The 5,181-nt window shown below is 35.3% G+C and overlaps 1 long non-coding RNA gene across 2 annotated transcripts; it reads left to right on the top strand.

Moving 5' to 3' along the window:
* Positions 1-1,036: 1,036 nt before the first annotated feature.
* On the top strand, positions 1,037-4,126 carry LOC131313457 (uncharacterized). Of its 2 annotated transcripts, XR_009196203.1 has the most exons (4): positions 1,037-1,439; positions 2,226-2,298; positions 2,829-3,049; positions 3,819-4,126. It is a non-coding gene; the product is annotated as an uncharacterized LOC131313457 (long non-coding RNA). The 2 variants fall into 2 exon arrangements; XR_009196204.1 differs by lacking the exon at positions 2,226-2,298 and having other exon boundaries at positions 1,071-1,439; positions 3,819-4,122.
* Positions 4,127-5,181: the final 1,055 nt, after the last annotated feature.

Genomic DNA, 5,181 nt, shown 5'->3' with positions numbered 1-5,181 from the left:
ATTTAAAAAACAATAAATGAAATATATTTACCGAATAACAATTTTTCCCCCTTTAATAAAATTTCAAGAACGGAAATATTTGTTCCGAGTACATTGATCATGATGCAACCTAATGGATCGAAACCGTTCATTTTCTTTTTCTTCTTAATCTTAAGATTATCATAAAATTTTGGCTCGATCGGGTTTAAGAAACTCTCTTATCGGCATGCAAATTCTTAAATAGAAAGAATTTTTCTTTTCGATCAAGTATCTACCCATGTGCGGTTAACTTCATTTTTGGTACGAATGATCAAATTCATATTACGTCAAAGATAGATGATTTCGATTACCATAAAAAACCTCAAGCGGTGCTCAATTGGTTCAGTATAACACTTAAATGTCTCGGAATGCATTAAATGTCTTTCGATCATGTGGTCGCCAATATCAAATGATCTCCAATTTAGGCGACAATACTATAACTGATAAGACGTGAAATTCTAACGATTCAGATCGAAGATTATAAAAATAACTCGACAATTACTTTTACATTATATACTTTTCATCTACTTAGTAGTCAACTAAGTCTTATGTTGTACTTGTTATTACAATAGCCATACGATCACAAGACAATCTTGATGATCGAGACCATTGATTTTGTTTCACTTGTTGAATTATTCATCCTCGTAAATTTGCGGCTCGATCAGGTTTTAAAAACCCCTGTATCAAGACATGAACTCATTAGAAAAATAGTATTTTTCATTCGATCAATTGTCTAATGAAAAGCAATCAACTATAATATTGGTAAGAATGATCTAACCCATCATAAATTAAAAGATGGATGGTTCTGATCGCGTAAAAAGACCTCAAGTGGGCCTCGAGTGGTGTGCTATAATACTTTAATGCTTCTGGACATAGTAAAAGTCTTCTGATCATATGGTCGCTGATATCGAATGACCTCCAATTTTGGGGACAATGTTATAATTGGTAAGACATGAAATCTTTGCAGTTCAGATTGAGCATTAAAAAAAATTCACAATAATAAAGTTTAGAATTTGTATGTAATAGTGGCGCAATTAGAGTCCCCTAAACTATTTTCCCCATAAATCCTCATTTGGCCGACTAAACATTTAGTCGGCGAAGAGAAAGTTTTGGCGTCCAGTTCAAAATTTCACGAAAATGTTGGCGGGGCTTGGCTAATCTTGGACTACTATTTTTGTCGGCAATTGGTTTCCTTTAGCAAAACGACGGCGTCTTGCAACACACCTAATGGAGTAATACGCTTCCCCTCTCCTCTAAAAGAGTTATACGCTTCCCCTCCCCTTTTCTCTTCCACCACATCCCTCCCTCTCTCTTCCTCTTCCTCCCACCACCGAAGCTACTGTTGTCGGACAAAGCACCACGGACGCCACAACTAAAGCCAGTCCTTTTCTCCCCGACTCCAATCTCTCACTCTTCGTAAGGTCAGTGTTCCGATTCCAGCCCTTTTTCGCGTCAAGTGTCTCAATTTGTAATCGAAGCACTCGGCTTGCTTCGAGAACAAATAGGATGCAAAAAACCCATATTAAATGGAAAGAAATTTCAAAAGTTTCGGGATTAGATTTTTTGTCTGTTTGCACACCTCTTTCACGGTATAATTATGAGCTTTTTTTTTGTTTTTGTTCTTCTAAGGCTGGAACTCTTATTGTATGTTATTGGTCCAGGGTATTCTCTTGTCAAAATAGAATGGTTTTTTTCTAGCTTTCAACCTCTACTGAGGTCCTCTTTGATAGCAGATTTTGAGCTTGGGATAGGATTGTCACTGGAAAGCTTTATGGGCTGCTCGGGTTGTTGGGGAACAAGATTGGTAGAAGTTGTATGTAATGCTCACAAGCTGTTTGATGAAATGTCAAGGAGAAAGTTATTCTCCTGACTACTCACCTGAAAATCGGGAAATACTTGCAATCCTTGCAATAGAGTTTAGAATTCCAAATGAATAAAATGAAAGTAGCAATGCAAAAAATGAATTATAGCTAGTATTCATTTTTTCTCATAACAGATTCTTTGATATGAAATATTGGAAAACCCCTAAAAACCAGTTACAATTGAGGGGGTGGAGAGGGCTTTAAATAGGTGAGTCGATCTGATAGCTCATTTGTTGTATGCTTGAGAAAATTTAATGAAAGTGGGCATTCCCTTTCTGTTTTCAGTCTCTTAGGTTGCTGCACATTAAGAAATAGATTCTCAAAGTGTTCTTTTTGTCGGTACAGTTGCACCTTCAGTAAAGTGGCAGCGTGTGCGAGGGCCCACTAGTTGAAAGAGGCCATAGTACAGGCTGTTTAGGTAGGAATATTTTGAACTGGTTCATGTTCTCTATTGTTGTACCTGGTTCATGTCGTGCAGGTGTTTGTCATGTTCTCTATTATTGTATCTTTATTGTTTGAGGTTCTCTATTATATGTTTGTAGGACAAAATTAGAGTCATTGAAAATAAAGATGAGTACACTGAGAATATAGTTTAAAGATACCGAGTAACCTCTTTATTATCAATTTATCATTAACTTTAGTTGCAAACATGTCTAGTCGGGCAACCTCTTTATTATGCAAATGACATTCCCTTATGTTTTTTTGACGTGTCGAACATGATTTCGGGGTTAGTTTGAACTAATTTAGGAGCAGGAATTTGGTTTTAAATTCCAGAAATATGAACTTTGTTGCTGGAAAATGAATTTTGAGTTGCTGAAATTGTGATTAGGCGCTGGAAATGTAGTTTTAAGATTAAAAAAACCCAGTGTAAGTGCTCGAATTGGGTGCTAAGAGCTGGTATGTGCTGAGATTGAGATACAGATATTGAAATTACATTCTTGAATGCAGAAACTAAGAGTGTAAGTGCATAAATTGAAGTTGTTAGGACTTCCAAAAACAGCGTGACAAGGAGCAAAGACAACGAGAAGAGCAGCAAAGGCAAAGAGATGAGGAGCTAAGGCTAAGAGATGAGCAAAGGCAACGTGAATTTGATGAACTCAAAGCCATGATGATGAGGCAAATGCATGGATGAGACAATGTGTGATCGAGGTGATGGTGGAAAATATTCGGTACGTAATTTCCTCTTTGCTATGAACTAATGGGTGCTGTCATCTTCCTTCCTCTGAAGTGAAAAGAAAAAGATGTTGAAATAACTATTTTTTGTGCCGAGATAGGAAATTTAGTATTGAAGTTTACTTGTTTAAAACTGGAATTATGTATTTTTTTTCCTTCTACAATTGAATGATGAGCTGCTCAAATTATAATCATAGGCTGAACTGATTGTATCAAAGTTGGAATCTTGTTTTTAGTTCTAGAATCGGATGATGAGCTGCTCAAGTTATAATCATAGGTCGACAGAGAACTTTTTGGTTTACTTTTTCAGTATGTTACTAGTGTGATAAGATGCCCTGTTGATGCCTTAGGCGTTTGAGTTTTGAGTGTCCATGCGTTCAGTAAGGAAAAAGTTTTTAGAAATCGCACACAGAAAATTCATGCTGAGTGGTTACAGTTTTTAGGTTTCGCGGTATCGAAGACGTGGTGTGTGAATATGTTTTACTACCAAACAAGTGTAGGATTATGTTGTTTATGTGGAAGCCCAAGTAGTTTAATGATGGTACTAATTAAAAGGCATTGATAGAGAGTGATATCCGAAATCTATACTCATACTCTAGATGCTTAGATTTGCTTCGATGGCTCTCTTCATTCTTATACCCATACTCAAGAAATGTTGTTGTATGTGCATGTATCAATATCATGGTGTTAGGTTTCTTTTTTTCCCTTGATGTAAGTTTGTATCAATATCATGAGTCTTATTATTGTGTTTTATTCTTTTCACAGATATTGGAGTATCTAGCATCTTGTCAAGGACTATATATGAAGAAGTTGGATTTTTGTCGTGGATTCTACTGTAATCTAATTTTCTCGTTGTTGAACTTTCCTATTATTTTGCACCCTAGGGCTTGGTTATGATATGTTTGATGCTACGTACACTTTTTGTGGTACGATTTTTTGTTATTTTGTACCCTGCAAATTCGGATACCGTTTGCTAAGTATTTGTTGAACACCCTTTATTTATGGAAGTTATGAATGAATTGTTCTTGAATTTCAATACTTGATTACAGTAGATTGGTGAATAAATGTTGCTCAATTTAATTTACTGTGAATTACCAAAAAAAAAAATCTAACCAGATTTTAGAATTAGTTTTAAAATTTATAATATTATATTTGCCGACTAAATGCTTAGTTGGTAAAAGATGCCAACTATTTAGTTGCTAATTTTTTTCACATTTCCCGACTAAATAATTAGTCGGTAATTTATGTATTTCGATAATTTATCAAATATTTCCCGACTAAATAATTAGTCGGCAATTTATCAAATATTTCCCGACTAAATAATTAGTCGGTAATTTATCAAATATTCCCGACTAAATAATTAGTCGGTAATTTATAAAATATTTTCCGACTAAATTATTAGTCGGTAATTTATTAAATATTTGCCGACTAAATAATTTTTCCGACTAAATATTTTGTCGACAATAATTAAAATTAGCCGACTAAATAATTAGTCGGGGAAAACCAACATATGCCGACGAAATTTCTTTTAGTCGGCGATTACCTTTGCCGACCGCAATTCCCCGACTAAATTGCCGACCAAATTTTTTAGTCGGGAAAGCTAATTGCCGACTAAAATCCTACCTTTTGCCGACTAAACTGTTAGTCGGGAATGGTGTAATTTCTTGTAGTGTATATACACACAAATTATCTAGTGAGGGATCCCTACGGATCTACCGTGCAGACCTCCCATTTCCCAAACAAATTTCGATGATTCGAGCCGCTCAAAGTGTGCAAAACGTGATTTTAAGGGTACACGCGAGAAATTAGAAAAAAAAATGGACAGGGAAGGGCTTGATTTGAGCAGTTTTTTATTGAACCGTTCAATAAAAATTGCTCCGATCAAGCCCTTTCCAGTCTTTTTTTTTGCCAATTTGATGTGGGTACGTTTAAAATCACTTTCTGATCATTTTGAGTGACTCAAATCATCGAAATTTGATCGGAAAAGCGAGGTTTGCACGGTAAAACCGTACAGGATCCCTCACTAAATAAAGACTAATTTATATATCCATGCAAAAAGAAAATAGCATATCTCTAATTAATGAGAGACGATAGGACAATAGGACAATACTTTTATTGAATGAAGATT

The sequence above is a fragment of the Rhododendron vialii genome, chromosome 13a (genome assembly GCF_030253575.1).
Source record: "Rhododendron vialii isolate Sample 1 chromosome 13a, ASM3025357v1".
Lineage (NCBI taxonomy): Eukaryota > Viridiplantae > Streptophyta > Magnoliopsida > Ericales > Ericaceae > Rhododendron > Rhododendron vialii.
This window is presented reverse-complemented; position numbering and strand designations above follow the sequence as displayed.